The 21,825-nt window shown below is 41.6% G+C and overlaps 1 protein-coding gene across 2 annotated transcripts in view; it reads left to right on the forward strand.

Annotated features, from left to right (window-relative positions):
* Positions 1-10,369: 10,369 nt before the first annotated feature.
* Positions 10,370-21,825, forward strand: part of LOC143113491 (mitotic checkpoint protein BUB3) — a 46,699-nt gene continuing 35,243 nt past the window's right edge. For both annotated transcript variants that reach the window (XM_076275443.1, XM_076275442.1), the window contains exon 1: positions 10,370-10,495. The gene's annotated coding sequence lies outside the window, so the exon portion shown is untranslated. The remainder of the gene's footprint in view (positions 10,496-21,825) is intronic.

Raw genomic sequence — 21,825 nt, forward strand, 5'->3', positions numbered from 1 at the left:
CAACGAGCGCTGGAGCTAGTCTATGAATAGCAGTGGGTAGGCCTACAATAACAACTTTTTTTACTGTCGAGTGAAAGTCAATGTTTTCTTTATATCTAGTGACAGTGATTATGTCGTTGGCTTAGATAAGTACCCTAAACTTAGTCAGAAGATCTAGAAATAGAAGGCATATTATGCTAGCTATGTAGCTTGCAGAGGAGGCTTCTATAAGACTACAGGTGAAGCAGTGCTTCACCAAAAAAAAGTAAAAAAACAAAACACAAAAAAAATCTTACAATTATCACAATTTTTCTCCTTTGAAACAGAAATACAGTTACTAAAACAAGCTGTTTTCCTGAAATCAGTTCTGTGAGTGACAACAGCGCCATCGCACCCGCGGTGAAACAGAGAATTACAGTGAATCAGACTGCTTCACCAACTTTTCGTTTTGCTTCACTACCATAGATATCTTTCCCCATTGACTTCAATGTAAATCGAGTGAAACCCCAGGCGGCTCGTGGAATTTTTCAGTTTCAATTGATCCTTATGGCAGATAAGTCCCACCCGTGAAGCAGTGACCGATTGGGCAGAATTTCACACTTCCTGCCGTTGAATATGATTGACGCAACACTCTGGCCAATCACTGTCTCCATTAGCTTGCCATCACTTTTCAGTTGCCTTCAGTGACCTTACTAGAGTTTCATTATGAATTGTGTAATTCATTCGCATAGTTTGTTTTACATTAATTTTGTAAGGTACATCGGATTTTTTTCTGTGTAGGAGAGAACGTTTTATTTAGGATTATTGTGTGTAGCTCTGTGTTTTCTAACATCAGCTAGGGGTCTCCCCCACCAGTCAGCTAACGTTAGTGACTCGCTAGAAGCTAGAAGCTAAGTCCTAGCAAGATGGTTTCGACGGAAGTTTCAGGCGATGAACATCGTTGACCGCAACGTACAGGATTCTTTACAGTTTTTTGAAATGAGGACCTATGAGTGAATGCAGAGGGGAGACCAAGAGACTTCCTGTGAAATTAACACAGTTCGTGGGTGCTACTTTGGCTACGGTAAGGATAAACTTGATAAACTGTAGGCTACAGTAGGCTATGCATTAGGTGCATAAGTGCAGCTTCTCAACGTAGCCATCCTGTAAGTTCATTGATGTGTTATGATAACATTAGCCTATGTTATGGATGTGTTATAGGCCTAACGTCTTGGCTTCCCATTTTAAAACCTCAACTTTGTCAAAGACAATTCAGAACAATCTGCTTGAAGCTAAATTTCAACTACCATTTAAAAACGAAATAGACACTGATTTGATTTAGAAAAAAATCTAGGATTCTTCAATGTATCAGAGGCAAATGCCAAGTGGATCTTTACTTTTGTAGAGAAGGAAGGCAGTGACAGAAACAAACTGGTTGGTCAAACATATGCCAGAGCAACAGTCATGGTATAATTTCTTAATATATCCCAGAGGCAAGAATGTGTCTCTTAATAGGCTACTGAATTTGACATTGCTTATGGGGCATAATTAGTAGCTTAGAATATTGGAAGGTTGTTGTTTCAAGATGTTGTGGACATCAACAACTTGGCATTAATACACTGCAAAAACGTACCTAGTCACTAATAAGTGCTAAAGTGGAGATGCTCTTTTTTGGGGGCATGACCATAGATAGCCTAGTCTCTGCAAGCAATATGTCTAACAAAAATATGCAAACTTATAATAATAATAATAATACATAAACCTTGTTTACTGTCTTGTCCAGTCTTAGGCCCACTACACCCCATTTGTGGCCTGTACTTCGAGATGGTGGTAAACAGGTCTTGATTTCTCAACAAATTACTCTGAGCTCTCTGACTGATCAAACATAGCTTTTGTTTATGCCATTGCAGACAGTTCAATGTCATCATGTGTCTCATACATTCAACCTCACCAACTTTGCCAGGTGTGTTAGGCACAATGTTTGTTTCCTTGAGGGGTGGGGGGGGGGGTCATAATTTCATAACTGCTTCACTAGAAAAAAATACCACCAGCCGCCACTGGTAGCTTGACCCACCTGTGAACCCCTATGTTTATTTCTAAGCTTTCAAGCTACCTCTTTCTCCGGTGAAAATGTTGTTTGCAAACGTAGCCGACGCCGAGTAGGCTGGTCGTGTCTTCAGTGTGATTATAGTGCTAGTTTTCCCCGAGATTGACATTGTCATTGACACCGTCAGGGTACCGCTTACCGGGAGAGAGTAATAAGCGTTTCTGTGTCGCTGTGTTTGGCAAATTGGCAGGTGTATGTGTGGGCGGTGTCGTCCCATGGAAACTGTGGTGGAGAGCTTGTGTTGTAGGGAGGTGAGCGCGTTTTGGTCGCTGAGGAGCTCACCCCGCGGCCAGCAAATAACGTGCCTAACACAGCGTCCTGGATTTGAGGCATGCTGCCTGAATCCGTTTGTGCTACACATAGCATACTCACACTCCAGGCAAGATCATGGTCCCCTTCAAGCCAGCACGCACGAGTATGTTCATGGTTTATGTTTACTTTACCAATCTTTTTACACGGAGTTCTTTGAACCAACAGTTATAGGAGAGGAGATGTGTCGCATACACAATAAACATGCATAAGACACAGGCTTAAAATGACGTCTCCAACCTACTTACAGTTTTAAACTGAACAATCTTTCCTACTTATCCCTATGCAATACCGGTACACTGTGTACAGGCAGGCTATACGCTGGGCTTATGGGGTTTTAGGCAGGAGTATAAGGAAGCCTCTACCCTCTTGTGTGGTTTCACCATCAGACAACAATTCCAAAGTGGTGACCAGGGGCCTATTGCACAAAACTAGGATAAGGGATTAAGCCGGGATATCTTGGTTATCCTGGCTCAATTTATCCGTGATCCAGTTGCACAAAAGCGGGATAGGGGGCAGCAGGATATGTTATGGTATAAGTTACCATGGCGATTTATTCTTTGGCGCTAGCCTGCTCCAGACCAGGCTAAGTTCCAGGATCTATTTAATCTCATCCCTTATCTCAGTAAGCAGTCACCACAAACGGAAACCAATAATTATTCCACTGCCCACTACACATTGTTATCACATATACCTAGACCCATTGTCATTATTTAAACGTTTGTGATCATTAATTAACTTTTACATACTCGCCATTCCCGACCTGTCATGCGACAATGTGACATCACGGGAGTGCCTAACCATTTCGCACGTGGTGGTCGCGGAACTAGTTGCAATATTCTCCTAAACAGAGGTGTTGCTGTTTGTTGCTGTTGTGAAAAGGCTATCGCTACCTACTTCACACCGTAGAAGAAGCAATGAAGCCGCTAGTTGCCATGGTGAATCAGTGAATCTGTGATCGGTGGCGGGGTCTATTTGAGGGAGCCGTGAGCGCGCACTTATCCAGGATAGGTTTCACCTGGCTTGATGAATCCGTGTCTGCTCATCCTGGCTTGGTCTTTGTGCAACCAATTAAGCCTGTACGCTCTTGTTTTGGATTCATTGAGCGCAGCTCAGTAACTTATCCCGGATGTCTTAATTCTGCTTTTGTGCAACGGACCCCAGACCTATCAGGGGCCTGTACTACGAAGGGAGCTTAACTAACCCAGATGTAACCCAAGGTTACTTTGTTAAACCGGGGTTGACAAAACCTGGTTATCTTTAGTGGTGTTAATCGGTACTACGACGCTGATTATGAAGTTGATTTGTTGAGCCGGGGTTAACCTCATTGGAGTTTGTGCGCGTTCACATAAAAGGGGCAGGTTGCAGCGCAAATCACCACTTTCAGTGATGACGCGTTCACCTTATTTTACGGATGAGGAATGGCAATTATTATGACAAATACGTCGGCAGTGAACAAAGCATGCTGGCAAAGCTGTTGGCAACGTATTGCAGATCCTAAATGCCTAAAAGTAAAGTTTTATTTCCACATGTTCTTCAAATACGGAGGAGTAATAGCTTGCGGAATGTATTTAATGAGTTGAAATAATTAAATTACTTATTTTGAGTTCATAGAAATGCCTACAGATGCAACACAATTTAGAAGTGGGCATATAGATTACAGTAATAAGGATAATTGAATGTTTAAGTAGCCCCATTGACTGATTTAGTGTATGCCTAATCCTGTGAACATTTCAGATGCAACACCATTGCCAAACGCACATGGCAGCAGGTGAAAATGAAACACAAACACATTATTCAGAATAGTGGTTTATATAGTCATAGCTTGCATTAATATTTCCTAATTATGAAAACATGTAGGCCTATGCTTATAGCCTTCACTTGGCCTCTGTTTTACAGCTAACAAGAAAAAGGTGTCTTTGAACACTACTGTAAGGCACCAGAGTGTTTTACAGTAGCAGAGGAGTTGGCCATCGCAAATAATAGTGGAAGGCCGATTATGGAGGGGGTTGAGGGAGGCATTCGGTCGGATTCTGGTGCTGTGGAAATGTGTAGCCTTTATGTGCAGGGTACAGTAATATGACATTCAATTCAACAAGTTTGTTAAAATGGTGATTTTTATTTATTAGGCCTACTGCAGGCTATGTCCGATTTATTTTAGGCTATTCTTGCTCAGATGTTCAGCATACTGTAGGCCTATGTCCGATTTATTTTAGGACATACAGTATTCTTGCATCACCGATTGAATACATGAATGTCCACGTATACGGGCATTGCTATGAGACGTCTTCCTAGATCATCTGACAAAGATAACGAATTCCCTCGGCTGACAATCTATATCTTCATAGAGAATATCGTCCGGGTAGGCTATATATATTTTCTGGCGGTCTCTAAAACCCCTCGCCCTGCGAAGAGAGTCCCTCACGATTTGCGCTCCAATGTCGTATGGATCATCCAGGTACGCCGACATGTCTCGGGAGAAATTGTTAGTGGAGGGGTGGTACTTATAAAGGGTGTGGTTAACGGAAACCTCGGGTTAACCAAGAACATAACCTGGTCGGAGCAGGTTTGAGATGCAGCGTAAATTGCCATGGCAGCATACCTCGGTTAAAACCTATCCACCTTTCATAGTACGGGTTAATCGGGAAGTTACGCCACACGTGATCAAGTTACTCTCGAAGTTACCCAGATAAGCCAGAAACCCCGCTTCGTAGTACAGGCCCCAGGGCTTTCAATGGCCTCGTTTAGATGAAAATGAATAAAAAGAATTGTTATGCTTATTCTATTGTGATCGCTCCATTGCCCTTAAAATGTTATAAAGTACACAGAACACATGAATTTTGATAATAAAAAAAAAACAGTTTATTGGCATTGCTTGTAATGGTTACTGAACATTTAAACATTTACTGAACAAGGATAAAGACACAGGTTGGAAGTAAACAAATCTCTATTAAAAAAAATGGTTAGGCACAAAACATACAAGGATACAAGGAAGTTTATTGTCACATGCATATAGTTACTGGAAGTAAGAAATGCAGTGAAATTATGTCTGGTGTCAGCCTATTTGTGCATTAATGGGGGGGGGGGGTAAAAAGTGCAGTAGAAGAGGGGTTTAGTAGATTAAGTGGCAAGGGCTGCATAAGAAAGGTGGGGGAGGATTGGGATTGGGGGGCACCAAGGAGCACCCATAAGCAACAGGGGCAAGGGAAAACTCCCTTACCAAGAAAGAAACCTTGGGCAGATCCACGGCTCAAGGGGCTAACCCAACTGCCAGGGGTCTTGGTGTGTGTGTTGGGGGGATGACAGGGGAGATGGGATAGTGTACTGTGTATGTGGGGAGAGGGCAGTGTGCAATATGTGTGTTGGAGAAGCTTCCTCATGAGACAATGTGCTGTGTATGGGGGGGGGGGGGGCAGTGTGCTGTAAGTATGTTGGGGATGTGTGTTGGAGAAGCTTCCTGATGAAATAATGTGCTGTGTATGTAGGGGGGGGGGAGGGTAAAAAGTGCAGTAGAAGAGGGGTTTAGTAGATTAAGTGGCAAGGGCTGCATAAGAAAGGTGGGGGAGGATTGGGATTGGGGGGCACCAAGGAGCACCCATAAGCAACAGAGGCCAGGGAAAACTCCCTTACCAAGAAAGAAACCTTGGGCAGATCCACGGCTCAAGGGGCTAACCCAACTGCCAGGGGTCTTGGTGTGTGTGTTGGGGGGATGACAGGGGAGATGGGATAGTGTACTGTGTATGTGGGGAGAGGGCAGTGTGCAATATGTGTGTTGGAGAAGCTTCCTAATGAGACAATGTGCTGTGTATGGGGGGGGGGGGTGGCAGTGTGCTGTAAGTATGTTGGGGATGTGTGTTGGAGAAATAATGTGCTGTGTATGTAGGGGAGAGGGGGGAGCAGTGTACTGCAAGTATGGTGAAGGGACTTACTATTGCAAGCAGAGTACTGTATGTATGATGTATGTGAGTGATGACGGTGAAGATGTGTGTGTGGGCGGGAGGGGAGTGGAGCAGTGACTGTGTGTGTGTGTGTGTAGTGTGTAGGTGGGGGCAGTGTGCTGTAAGTATGTAGAGGATGTGTGTTGGAGAAGATCCTGAAGACAATGTGCTGTGTATGTAGGGAGGGGGGGGGGCAGTGTGCAGCAAGTATGTAGAGGAGGCTTACTGTAGCAAGCAGTGTGCTGTATGTATGTGAGGTGATGACAGTGATGATGTAAGTGTGTGTGTTTTTTGTGTGTGTGTTGGGGATGGGGGTGGGTGGGGGGGTACACATACAAGGAACACTGATGAAGGGCTAGACGCGAAATGTTTGCACCTTGTTTCTTTGGCCTGCAATAGTGTGGTCTTACCTGAGGGTCAGCTGATGGTTCTCTTTCTCACACACAAACCCATGATATTTCATGCATGCATACTGTACATGCAGTGATACATGCAAAAGCACATCAAGCAGACACACAGTGAGCCCAGACAACACCGCTCACAGGTTGACAAGGCACAGGTAAAATGATTGGTAAATTATTTTGAATTACATACAAGAAATGTCATGCAAATAACAACAAAAAAGAAAATCCAAGCACACAGACATAGGAGCAGACATGCAGCACCCCTTGAATGGGGTACAGCGACAATTATTACCACTTACATAACCAATACAGTATAACACTCAAATATGATATCACAAACCAACAGACTAAAGCCAGCCTGGTACACCTGTGTCCCAGCATCAGAAGTGGAGGTGGGCAAGGGCTGATCCCCAGTATCACACTGTCCATGGTCTCCTGCTGTGAGGCGTCTGTCAACATCTTGTGAAAACAAATATAAAAAAGGTCAGCGAAGAGGGTACACAAGAGAAAAAAGATTACAGTACAGTGGACCCTGATATGCGCTACTCGATGTATTCAAAAATACATGAAAGACATTCAGAACATATTTGATGATGTTGAAGGTTACTGTTAAATGTTTACATCAATACTAGTGGTAATACATGTCTAGAGTGCATGTGGTGCATAAACTCTATGAGGTAGTGCATTTACTGTATTGGGAGGTAGCTAAACTCTGAAGTGAGAAGTGGATAAACTCTGTTTCTGAAATGTCAGAGGTGGGTAAACTGTGTTTACTTGCGTTAGCCTCCACTACAGCCCTGGTGACACGGTCATGGACAAATATATGTGAAAGAGAACCGTAGCAGTCTAACACAAAACGCAAACACACAGAGCTAGCTAACGCGCAGCTTGTAAACATTAGCATGATGCTTACCGTGGCAATATCTCGCTTGCGGCAGACGGTGTCTCTGGACCTCGGGACAGGGCAGGCAGAGAGGTTTGCATGCACAGACGGCAAAGCGGTAGGAATTAACTTCGCCATCCTCTCACTCTTTAAACCAAGTGAGACCATCTTGGCATCCCCTGAGTGGTAATCCTCCTCCTTGAAATGCGCGCTACATATTCTCGAGAAGGCGGTGACGGAGCTAGCTGAAAAATCTGCCCACCTAACCTTGACAAATTGCACCTAGCTTCGGAAGATCCCTTTGTCCTTGGGGAAGCAATGGACCCTAAGTCCAGTTTTGCTGGAGTTCTTGCACCCGGCACAAACACAGTAGTAAACCATTTTATCTATTTATTTATATATCTACTCTCTCCCTCTCTCCATCAGCTATGTTATGTTATGCTATGCTATCTCTCACTACTATCTATCTATGCCAGGGATTCCCAAACTGTGGTACGCGTACCCCCGGTGGTACGCGAGCTGCTTCTAGGGGGTACGCGAGATGAAAAGGGCTATGGCGGACAGGTAGCCTATAAAATGAAAATTTTAAATCTTTTGTAATTAATTCATGAATAAATACATAATTTCGAATCAGGTCATAATGATATGAAAACGTGAAATTAAAGGTTATCATTTATAAACTCTGTATGTGTTCATCAAAAAAAGGGCAGCTTATTAAACATGACGCCTGGAATAGCTAATAGAATGCGTTACTTTTGTTGGATGGTCCGTGGGGGGAAAGTTTCGCGGATATAACAGGTTTTTGAAAGAAAGGTAACATTAAGCTAGGCTTTACATTTAACAAACTAAAGGTAGCCTAAGTTTAGTCTTTCTAGACTGTATAGTGTTGTACAAACGAATACATCCTTGTCATGCGTTGTTGTAGGCCTATTATAAGATAAGATATTGTATGTGGATGTAGTTAGGCTACTATGCAGGCTAATTTTCATAACTTTTTAACTGACCAAATGCACGCACCTAAAACCGGGAAACGGACAAATATTGTCAACGCGGGGGGGGGGTTATGTGTTTATGTGTCGGATGGTGGGGGTACGCGAGCCGAGTCGGAATGTAGGCGGTGGTACGCGGAGGGAAAAGTTTGGGAACCGCTGATCTATGCTATCTCTCTCTCACTATCTATCTATCTATCTCTATCTATCTATCTAGGCTATCTCTATCTTTATATTTACTTATATATCTGACACTGTTACTCTCTCACTAGCTGCTACTCTCACTAATCGTAGTCTCTCTCAATGGTATCAAGGCGGCCTTTCCTATGTCTTCCCAAAACGAGTACCTCATGTGACGTCATGGAATGCATTGTGGGAGAAATAAGAATCTTCGCAAACCTGTTGCTAACCGTTTAATATCACCTACTTTTCCTTATTATATTTCTTTTTTGTGATACTTTACAACATCAAATACAATTTATAATTGTTTAAATGTTTATTACCAACTAGAAAATTGCCAGAAAAGACAAAAAAAAAAACCTGCACCACAGGCTTTCATTGTTCTAAAAAGCCTTTCAAATGTGTCAATGATGTCATTCATTAGCACAATGCTAGCGTGTTATGTGCAACAACGACCCAACCTGTAAGAAATCAAAAGGACATAAGTACTCCATTCAACTTTTGACCTATAACCCATGTTGAAGTTATACAAACTACAATCAAATCTGAGATTTGTCAACGACAATCAGGTGGAAGAGACAAATTTAGCTGTCTAGCTCCATTGACTCCCATTCATTCTGCACTCATGGCGATCGCCCCCAGTGGAACTCTGGTGGAACTGCATCCAAAATTCGGTACAATGGGACTTAATACGGAGTGGCAAGGCTCTCCGTAGACGGGCTCTGCTGTAGCCTTTCTGTCCGGGATGAGCTGCCCTCTGTTGTAGCTCCTCCCGGCTAGCTAGATCACGTTTACGTAGAAAGCCAGACCAAGTCAGACTCAACCGAAGTCGAACTCGGGGGCGTGACGGCGAAACCGCTAACCTTTTGACTGCAGTGTCTAGCCAGTGGTGGCAAGCGAGCTAATTAGGCTAATCAGCTAATTCAAATGTTTAAGTACTTAATGAAGATATCCAGGGGTCTTTATGCCTCGACTAAGTTGATGTTGCATATAAACAACAATTCATGTTCATAGAAACAACAAGGTCACAAAGACATAATATATTTCATACCTGTGTTGCAGCATGTAGCCTAGCTGTCTAGCTAGGTTTACAATGCAATCCAATGTCCTAAAATACTAGCATTTCGCCTGTCAGCTAGCTAAAAAGATCGAGTGCTTAAACTAACATATATAGTGGTCTATTTAGTGGTGTATGTGCTCTGACTAAGTTCGTGTGGCATATAAACCACAATTCGTGTTGATACAAGTGGCAATGTTCGTGTAGAAACATTTTAATCACATACAAATGTTCGTGTTACAGCTCAGGTAGTCGCCGCCATCTTGGTCACACTTTTTTGTAACTCCCGCCTCCAAACACAAAGACGCGGACCTGATTGGTTCTCGATTGGTCCTCATTTAAATAAAGTTAAACTTTGGCCAACTTTTTTTCGCCTGCCTCGGCGATTCGCTTTCATTTCGCCAAACTAGGGCGAATTTCGTCTCCATTCAACCTCAATGAGAGCGACGCGAAATTTCGTTGTGTGGAAACACACCGTAATCCACGCCCGGAAGTTGGATGGATACGGAAGTTACGGAGGCGGGACTTATTCTGGGGAGGTCAATTCATTTGAAAGTGAGAGAGCCCGCACGGAAGTGGTTTAAAACAAAACGATTGCGCCTTGGGATATCGTTTCTGGTCGAAGCTGTTGAAATAGTTTTTGTCCGCTACAGCAGCAATCTTTTGAACGGTAAGATGTCTGAGCGTCACTGCAGATCACATATAATTTGTTGTACAGTTTGTGAACTGGGTTAATGTGTGTGTGTGACTAGTCAGGCACCAAATTAAGACAGCGAACAGTAACGTTGCCGCTGTCCTCACGGGCAGGTTAACGCTAAACTTATTGACAACTGTATGATCGATCCTTACAAATTGGGGTTGTTGTTTTCAAGTTAGTAATTATTATAGTCTAAACTCGTATAATTTGCGTCTCACACTAAATGGACATTTTGCTAGCAGGCATCCTTGGCAACGCTAACACAAGCGTTGCACTTCGACGCATTTGTTACCGTTTATCGCCCGTGTTTGTAGACCTGGGGAGACTGACAGCTACTCCCATTCATTTTAATGGGCAACGGTATACTAATCCATTCACATCGGATGCATGGCGTGTGCATGGCAGCTGCGTTACCTTCCTGTTTTCTTTTCGGCGCCCACGTTAAAAGAGCCAAAGTCCCGCCCTTTCCGTTTACTCGCGTGGATATGGGGATTCGACCATAGATATTAGAAAGCTAGATACAGAGACGGTTGATAAAGTTAACTATAGAATCTTTGCTAGATACCTCATTGGGCTCGAGAACGTACGTAAATAGCGACGCCTTCTTTGTGGGGCCAGCAATCACTGGAGGCCAATGGAGGAGCATGTGACTGACTGGAAATCAGACAGGTGTCTGTGATTGCCTGCCAATGTGGGCCATAGACAATAAAGGTGCCCCACATAGCAAAATTCAGTTGAATCAACGTTGAAATATGTTTTGGCAGAAATGTTGAAACTACATTGAAGCCTAACATTGATCCGATGTTGAAAGTGTCCCCTCTACTTTCTGTTGAATCAACATTGGATTTTCAATCAAGGAGACAATGATAACAGGAAGTTTATTGTCACATGCATATAGTTACTGGAAGTAAGAAATGCAGTGAAATTATGTCTGGTGTCAGCCTATTTGTGCATTAATGGGGGGGGGGGGGGTAAAAAGTGCAGTAGAAGAGGGCTTTAGTAGATTAAGTGGCAAGGGCTGCATAAGAAAGGTGGGGGAGGATTGGGATTGGGGGGGGGGGGCACCAACAAGGAGCACCCAAGAGCAACAGGGGCAAGGAAAAACTCCCTTACCAAGGAAGAAACCTTGGGCAGATCCACGGCTCAAGGGGCTAACCCAACTGCCAGGGGTCTTGGTGTGTGTGTTGGGGGGATGACAGGGGAGATGGGATAGTGTAACGCAAGTATGGTGAAGGGACTTACTATTTCAAGCTGAGTACTGTATGTATGATGTATGTGAGTGATGACCGTGAAGATGTGTGTGTGGGCGGGAGGGGAGTGGAGCAGTGACTGTGTGTGTGTGTGTGTAGTGTGTGTGTGTGGGTAGGTGGGGGCAGTGTGCTGTAAGTATGTAGAGGATGTGTGTTGGAGAAGATCCTGAAGACAATGTGCTGTGTATGTAGGGGGGGGGGGGAGCAGTGTACTGCAAGTATGGTGAAGGGACTTACTATTTTAAGCAGAGTACTGTATGTATGATGTATGTGAGTGATGACTGTGAAGATGTGTGTGTGGGCAGGAGGGGAGTGGAGCAGTGACTGTGTGTGTGTGTGGGTAGGTGGGGGCAGTGTGCTGTAAGTATGTAGAGGATGTGTGTTGGAGAAGATCCTGAAGACAATGTGCTGTGTATGTAGGGAGGAGGGGGGTTGCAGTGTGCAACAAGTATGTAGAGGAGGCTTACTGTAGCAAGCAGTGTGCTGTATGTATGTGAGGTGATGACGGTGATGATGTAAGTGTGTGTGTTTTTTGTGTGTGTGTTGGGGATGGGGGTAGGGTGGGGGGGGGGGGGCAGAAAGGCTAGGCAATCAAGGACATGGGTAGATGGAGGAGAAATCAAAAATAATAAATAAAAAGTTCTATGGAGATGTGCAAAAGTTGGAGAAAGTCAGATATGTGTGTGTGTGTTTTGACGTGTGATGAAATAACAAAATAAATAAAAGGTCTGTAGCATAGGAGAGGGATGTAAAAGTGCTAAAAGTCTTGTAGGTGTGTGTGTGTGGGGGGGGGGGGGGGGGGGGTCATGAGTGCTGAGTAGTGAATGAGTGCAAAGTCAGTATAGTGTGAGTTAAGAGTTGGGAAATGTTTGAGAGTGCTGAGGAGTGAATGTGTGCAAAGTCAGTATAGTGTGAGTTCAGAGTTCAGATGGCCTGGGGATAAAAACTTCTCCTGAGTCTCTCAGTTCTGGCTTTGTGACTACATAGGCGTCTTCTTGATTTCAGCAGTAGGAATAATCTATTGTTAGGATGAGAAGAGTCCTTCAGAATCTTTTGGGCTCTTAGGAGTACTCTTCTGGAATAGATATCTTGTTGAGCAGGGAGTTGAGTTCTTATAGTATGTTCAGCTGAGCGCACTACTCTCTGCAGAGTACTACAATCTCTAACTGTGGAGTTTCCATACCAGGTGATAATGCTACCAGTTAGAACACTCTCAACCGCTGAAGTGTAGAAGGCCTTCATGATGGATGTAGAAACTTTGAATTTCCTTAGCTGACGAAGGAAGTAGAGTCGTTGTCTGGACTTCTTCAGAACATATTGAGTGTTAACAGTCCATTTTAAGTCTTCAGTAATGTGGACACCAAGGTATTTAAAACTTGAGACTCTCTCTACAGGTTGCCTGCTGATCATTAGTGGGGTGTAACTGTAGTTCTGCTGCTGCCTTCATACTGACATTGAATCAATGGTGTTTCAACCATCACCTAAATGGGAATCTACATTAGGTTGAAATAATGTTACTGAATCAATATGGTTCAACCATTATCTAAAAGCTACAAAAATGCTTAACAAAAATGTTAATATATGAATCACTGAACAAAATAATAGAAGAGGGTTTGTTTTTACATTTAGGTTTATTTAATTAATGTCTACAAAAAACAAGTTCAACTTCATCATCGTACTCATAAATAAGCATTTATCAGCATTGAAATTCCTTGTGTTGAAGTGTCCATTCAACTTCAAGAATAACTAGAATTGCGGTTCCGAGGAACTGCAAGAGTGGGTTTGATCAGGGGCATGGAACTCGGCCTCATCCAAGGATTCCAACGGTACCTCATTCATGAAAATCGGACATACGGGTCAAAAGTTACATGCACACACCTTCATATACACAGACAGCCCAGCCCAGCCCATTAGAGCTCTGCCAGATGGCTCAGAACTCTGCCAGGTGCAAGCTTAAACAATTAGAGCTGTGATGTCACAATCGAATTAGAATCCTTGAACATTCCGCCATTCATTTCAATGGGGCCCAAAAACGCCGAAAAACGGGAATACTGCGAAAACGACAAGGGCCAGCGACACGAAATTAACAAGCAAGTTACACCGGTTCGGGCCTGAATTTTTGGAGTTCGAACCGCGTCGATAGCTCAAACGGTCTAGGAGCAGTAGTTCGGCCAAAAAGTGGGTGAAAAAGAAGATATAACTAGAATTGCGGTTCCGAGGAACTGCAAGAGTGGGTTTGATCAGTGGCATGGAACTCGGCCTCATCCAAGGATTCCAACGGTACCTCATTTATGAAAATCGGGCACACGTATCAAAAGTTGTCTGCATTAACGCAACATCCAATAAGCTAAAACGCATAAATAACATGGTTGCTATGCTGGTTGCTATGGTGGTCGCTAGGTTGACATTACAGGGGTGGTTTCTAGGTTGTTGCTAGGGTAATTAGTTAGTTGCTAGTAAGCCATCTTAAGCTGACTGCATAAAGTGATTATTTTAAGAGATACATTTTCAAACCAGAACTGTGTATAGGTCATGGTTAAAAACGTATCAGAATCTCAGAAATAATCACGTAATGCAGCCAGTTTAAGATTTTTTAAGAAGTCAGATTTTTTAAAGGCAATCAAATTTCTGCTGACTCTCTTCTGGCTGCGGTTAAAGGCCAGCGCCTCCTGAGAGGCCTGAAGGGTCAGTTCTGAGGTTGTTGGCTGCTGGAACCGAAAAAAGGACTGCATTTTCTTAAAAGACAATGTGACTGAAGTGCGGGCAAAGTTTGCACAGAAATGTAAGATTTTTCCCACCCTTATCGACCTTGTCATAAAACTTGTTTAAATGATCACACGACGCCTCCTTGCTGCTTTGTCGTCCACATCAGCATTTCTCAAACTTCTTTGACCTGAGGCCCAGTCAAGGCATACTTTGGGGTCATAGGGCCCACCTACATGAACCCACCCCCTCCTCCCAACCCCTATCAAATTGTAATGATATCACAATTATTATTTTTATACTATATTGCTATACATGCACTTCAAAACAGTCAATGTTTAAAGTGCTAAGATTGTTCACAAAAGTTTGTGAAAGCATGCACATCAGAGTACTGCTTTACTAATGTAAAATATAATTAGGCCTACACTAGTTTCTTTGTTTTTGAATTGTTGCATGATGCTTGCATGAGAAATACTTCTCAAAACAACAGCAATTATATGGGTGCCGTTGTTTTGGGATGTTTCCCTCATGCAAGCGTCATACACTGATAGAGTATATATATGCTATTTAATTACATTTCATTTGAATGCCTGAATGTAAGAATTCAGGAAACACAATACCAGCTTTTAACATTTCTGTTGTTTACTAGTTTATGTAAATCACATAACACATGAACTGTTCATACTACTGATAGCCCATTACTGTACACAATAATACTGTGCCCATTCATTAACATATATTAAACATCAGGCGTCTTGTTTACACATTTAAACCATATTTGCACTTCGAATTTCGCTTCCAAATTGTAGTAGTAACTACATCTACGAAGTCTAAGGAAGATAACCATGTAGTCTGTTCAACGATAAGATACATTTTGACAGAACTACAGACTTCGTGAAAGTAGTAGGCTACCAAAAAAGTCTCCATTCACTTCATTGCAAAATCGCGGTTGGTCTATTTACACATTAAAGATAAATTTTGACAGAACTACAGACTTCGTGAAAGTAGTACCTACACTAGTTTCTTTGTTTTTGCATTGTTGCATGATGCTTGCATGAGAAATACTTCTCAAAACAACAGCAATTATATGGGTGCCGTTGTTTTGGGATGTTTCCCTCATGCAAGCATCATACACTGATAGAGTATATATATGCTATTTAATTACATTTCATTTGAATGCCTGAATGTAAGAATTCAGGAAACACAATACCAGCTTTTAACATTTCTGTTGTTTACTAGTTTATGTAAATCACATAACACATGAACTGTTCATACTACTGATAGCCCATTACTGTACACAATAATACTGTGCCCATTCATTAACATATATTAAACATCAGGCGTCTTGTTTACACATTTAAACCATATTTGCACTTCGAATTTCGCTTCCAAATTGTAGTAACTACATCTACGAAGTCTAAGGAAGATAACCATGCAGTCTGTTCAACGATAAGATAAATTTTGACAGAACTACAGACTTCGTGAAAGTAGTAGGCTACCTAAAATGTCTCCATTCACTTCATTGCAAAATCGCGGTTGGTCTGTTTACACATTAAAACCATATTTACACTTTGAATTTCGCTTCCAAATTGTAGTAACTACATCTACGAAGTCTAAGGAAGATAACCATGTAGTCTGTTCAACGATAAGATAAACTTTGACAGAACTACAGACTTCGTGAAAGTAGTACCTAAAATGACTTCATTGCAAAATCATGGTTGGTCTGTTTACACATTAAAACCATACTAACAATTTACATGTCGACTCCACATCCTTGTAACACCATACCAAGGTTAAGAAGTGAGTCAATTTGGCTGATTACGTTAACGCATTTCCATGGCTTGTCAGCTCAAAAAAAGCAGTGGCTATTGCTAACGCATTCATTTTCAATGCTTAGCATGTTAGCTAACCTTAAAAGGTTTGTATATGTGCTAACGCTTACTTGAACGTTCCTATTGTGGCTTGTGGGGTAGAATTTAACTTGTTCACACGTGTAACATTAGGCCTACTGTTGTTTACTACTTTATGTAAATCACATGACTATAATAAACTGTAACTTACTGAGAGCTAAGGTAATTCTGATTCAGTGTGATGAATGGCCATCACGTAAAGCATATGACAACAGCAAATAGCTAACGTTTACGTTAGCCTAACTTACATATCGTTGACGTTGACCCGACACGTTTATAAGTTAGACCATAGACTGATGAGGACGTCCATGAAAATTCCGTGTGTATCCTGTGTATCTTTCGTGCTGCTATCCTGTTGCCTCTTCCCTGTTGTTCTGGCAACAAGGTTTTTACGCGATATTTACGCCACATCCCAGAGAGTTGTTGTTTGTTGGGTCAGGTGACGAGCCGTCGAATCACAGCACAGCACCCAGAATGCATTGCAACACACCGTCATGAAGGGACTCATCGTTAGGTCGGCTTTAAATAGCATACAGAACCTATAGTAATATAACGTTGTCTGTAAGCTCCACAGATCGTGGCAAGACAATTGATTGTGGACTTCTTGCCGGGCAATGATGAGTAACTTAACTTGAATAATAATGATGCGTGGATGTGCATAATATCTGCATGAAAGTGTGGTTCTCAATGTAATAATCTATACAACTGTACACATGACTAAGTTTGAATGGAGCTAGCTGGGCATAGGACTGGGCTGAATGGATTTGGAAAATACTATTTATTTATTTTTTTAATGACCTATATGAACATGGTTTGGCTTTAAAAAAAAGATGAGACAGCGCTTCGCGCTGTCTCATCTTTTTTTACATTGCCTTTACACTTAATGCTGGCAAGGCATTGAACTGGGCTTCTTTCGAAAAGGAATAATAAATAAAGTAAACTTAAGAAGAACAATAGTGGGCTTGCTCCGCAAGCCTCTTGTTGGATCAAACCCACTAATAAGTAAACTTAAGAAGAACAATAGTGGGCTTGCTTTCAGCCATGCTGTGGGCTTGCTGGATCAAACCCACTAATAATAAAAGAATAGGATTGAGAGAGGAGGAGGAAGAGGGTAAAACAAAATCCAAAAAATTAAGTTCCATTATGTGGGGAATTCCAAGGACGATTCAGCATCCTGATGACTAGCGGGTAAAAACTATTCCTGTATCTGCTGGTACGGGTCCTTATGCTCTTGTATCGTCTGCCAGAAGGCAGGAGGGTGAAAAGACAGTGGCTGGGATGACTGGGGTCAGAAACTATACGCTTGGCCTTTCTTCTGCTGCGCTGGCTGTAGAGGTCCTTGATGGATGTTAACTCAGTCCTTGTAATGCGTTGTGCTCTTTGTAGCGATTTTCGATCCTGGGCAGTGATGTTACCATACCATGTTGTTATGCCACCAGTCAGAATGCTCTTTATTGTACAGCGGTAAAAGTTGGTCAATATGTTGTAGTCCATGGCAAATTTCCGCAGACGGTGCAGAAATAAGAGCTGCTGTCTTTGTGACCACACCAATATGGTGTGTCCAGCTCAGATCCTCACTGAGGTTTATACCCAGGAATCTGAAGCTTTTGACTCTCCACAGCTGCACTCCCGATGTGAATGGGTGCAGAAACTTGATATCTAAATGATAAAAACAAAGGGCTGCAACCAGGTCTCCATGTGAAGATGACACTGTGGATGAGAAGCAGAGACAACACTCATCAGCACTCACAATGGAACATTTTGCAGAGCAGACAGTACAACAAAGCAATTACTACTTATGCAAACAGCAATTTAGGAATGTCAAATCCACCTAGATCTAGTTTTTCTTTAATCCTCCGGCACGCCAAGTGGCGTAACGGAGCCAATTTTTTTATGATGTCGCTGAAGGCCTGCTGTGTAAGTTTTCGGTCATAGCAATAATGTTATCTTCTTATCAATTAGTGCTGCCACTAACGACTAATTTTCTAACGACTAATCTTTCGACTAATTTTTCGGTTAGTCGACTAATCTAAACGACTTTTTTTTTTTTTTTAAATCAAGTGTTTGTTATTTCGTTGTGTCCATTTTATTTTGAACTCAACTGAAGGGAAAACTTAAGTAAACTGTTCAAAAACATGTGTAAAAAAAAGAAATCACCATCAAATGCTACCATCAGGTCTAATGTCAGACCTTTGATATACTTTATTTGTATGCCAGTGTTGCCATGGACATAGACAATGTTCAATGTTTGTCAAACTTCTTTGACCTGAGGGCCGGTCATGGCACCTACATGAACCCACCCCCCATCAAATTATCATTATCAATTATTATTGTTATGCTATATTGTTATACATGCACTTCAAAGCAGCCAATGTTTAAAGTGCTAACACTGTTCACAAAAAGTTTGTGAAAACATGCACATTAGAGGACTGCTTTACCAATGTAAAATATAATTAATTCATTGCTTTTGCATGGTTGCATGCACTGTAAAAAAAAACTCTCTGCGTTTACTTAAAAAAACAAGTCAACACATTTCACTAGCTTTTTTGAGTAATTTCAACTTGACAGTGAAGAACTCAAATATTCAAGTTAAATCAACAAATGCTCCCAACTTGAAATATCTAGTAATGCCAACTTAGTATTGTGAGTAAGGTGGACTTACAGTAGGTTAGCAACTCAAAAATTCAAGTTGAATCAAGTGCTTTTAACTTGAAATATCTAGTAATGACAACTTAGTATTGTAAGTAAGGTGGACTTACATTAGGTTGGCAACTCAAAAATTCAAGTTGAATCAAAAGTTCTTCCAACTTAAAAAAACAAGTCAACACATTTCACTAGCTTTTTTGAGTAAGTTCTACTTGACAGTAAAGAACTTAAATAATCAAGTTGAATCAACAAATGCTCCCAACTTGAAAATATATATTAATGCCAACTAATACATTGACTCTAACCAAAAACAAGTCTAAATAACAACTCAAAAATCCAAATAGATCAAACAATGTTTTTATTTTTAGCCAGTGTGAACACCCCTGACCTACAGTACCCTCCAGAATTATTGGCACCTCTGCAAACGCTGACTAAAAAGAAGAATATTAAATCATCTTTTGGAAATTGATCTTAATGCCTTAAGTTAAACAATGAGGGAATATCCAACATATAAGAACACCAATTGTCTTTGTGAATGAATAATGTATCATAAATAAATAAATGTTCTTCCTTAAAATACAGGGGTCATAAGTATTGGCACCCCATGTCATGCAGGAGTCCGCATAGGTAGGCCAGTGCAGATGGAAGATCCTTGATGTCCTGTAGAACAGTCTCTTCCAGGACGAAGGCGATATTGGTGACAGTGTCCGGTGCTTTCATGGCGTGGTCGTCTTCAATGACAGTCAAGATTCCAATTTTCATGCCTCTAGTCCTCCTCAGCATCTGCATCCTTGGTGGAAAAGCACAGAACTACATCACTAAATTTGCAAAAAATAAATTAAAAGTTCTCCGCACGTGTGCCTTTTAGCGACCATCTGGTGCAACCAGGCCAGGACAGAAAATGTAAAGAGAAGGAGAGGAACGCCGGTGCAGCTCAGATGTCTTCTTAATTCTTTTTTTACTTAAGGCTAGACACTACAGGTGAATAGGGTAACATTTTTAACTAGCAGATATCACTATGAAACTTTCCCAGTTGTATTACTTATACTCATATTAATGTATTACTTACATTAATATGAGAAAAAAAAGTATTACAAGTTTTCTGTAATTTAGTGTTTAATTTATATGCAAATTAGGCAGTATCTAATTAAATATGCGATCATTTGCATACATTTTAAAACACGTTGAGTTCATCATTAACTGGTGCACCTACTGCATTTCCGAGTTCCCTAATTATGAAGTGTTTGTGCTTCCTACTTTTGTGTGTCGCAAAGTTTTGTACATTGCCAATGCTATGGTCGCAGCCTACAAATAGACAAGTTATAGCTTCACCACGACGTAAATGTCCTCCAAGATGTTTAAAAAAAAGTTCACTGCACTGCAATCACATTGGAATGTACACTATTGACAACTGAATGTAGTTTCGACCTGAGGTGATTTGTCTTTTGCATGGTACCGTGCCAAATTAAATTTTAATGTAAGCTTACCTAAAGTCTTAAAGATGCACATGCACTGGGGGTGGAGGCAGAGCCAGCTTTTTCCCTGGTGACTGATGAAGCCTGTAATGGGTCAGGAGGGTCTCTCCGGGTGAGAAAATGGACACTCCTTACATTGCATAGCAACAGAAGAGTCTGCAACAACAAGAGTAGAAAATTATTATTTTTTATATATGTTTGTAGTGCAGTGGACTTTTTTAAACATCTTGGAGGACATTTACGTAGTGATGAAGCTATAACTTGTCCATTTGTTGGCTCTGATCAAGCATTTGTTAAGGGAGCGCGATCGGCGAATGTGGGGTTGCCACTGTTTTATGTGCCTGCATTCTATTGACATATGTTGCATTAAAAATTACATTGCCATTTAATTTTTTTCAACCTATATGCAGCGCTTCTGCAGATCGAGTAGCAGCAGTTGCAAGACATTGCTAAAAACTTTGGGCGGGAGTGAGGTTTAATCAGGGGTTTAGCTTACTGCACAGTGAGATAGCTACCCTCGCTGGCATCCAATAAAAAGGTCTTTCTATAAAGGTTAATATTTTAGGAACATACATGTTTTCAGCAAAACAGGGAAATAGCTAACCAGACAGTTATACTATTGCATTGCCTTGATAATTGAGCTGTAGCAGCAGAGCTGTATGGCTATCACTAGTTGTGGAATTTAGCCACTAAGATTAGCTAGCAGGCTAGCTTAGCCTAATAGCTACTATTTCAACAACACCACACTATTTCCAAGAATGTTCCTTGCTGACATCCATTTTACACAAAGTTGTCCTGAAAGTGAATGTTTTAGGAACATCCTTGTTCAGCATTATCGGTTATGTCTTCCCAGAACATTGCAAGCTTCTACCATTCACAGTTATAACTAGACATCACTAACGTTAGCTAGTGATAGCTGCTAACGGAATGTGGGCAGTCAGATCAACAATTGGATATTGGATAAAACTAAATGCCTTACTTACCTTTGACAATTCTGTTGTCATTTGCTCCATGCCGCATAGAGGTAGGGAAGGTGTCTCGCTTCTGTCCTCCTGACAAATTCAAGCCGCAGCCCACAGGTCGCCTTGATACGTTAGGAAACAATGCGCTTGCGCCAACTTGACTAAAAAGTTCAGTGAACTTTGGGAAACTTCTCTCTTATAGATACTTAATTATACAAGTTGAGTCAACTCAGTTTCTTAAGTTTGTTAGGTGAAATTCCCAAATTAGTTGTGAAAACTTGTTATAATGAGTTTTACTACACTATTTGATTATTTGAGTTCTGTTTAGTCAGAAAAGTTATTTGGCAGTACTAAAGG

This window comes from Alosa pseudoharengus, unplaced genomic scaffold (genome assembly GCF_046254945.1).
Source record: "Alosa pseudoharengus isolate Yale_2024_CS ecotype anadromous, Long Island Sound unplaced genomic scaffold, YU_APseudo_1.1 YU_APseudo_1.1_scf_86, whole genome shotgun sequence".
NCBI classification, from domain to species: domain Eukaryota; kingdom Metazoa; phylum Chordata; class Actinopteri; order Clupeiformes; family Clupeidae; genus Alosa; species Alosa pseudoharengus.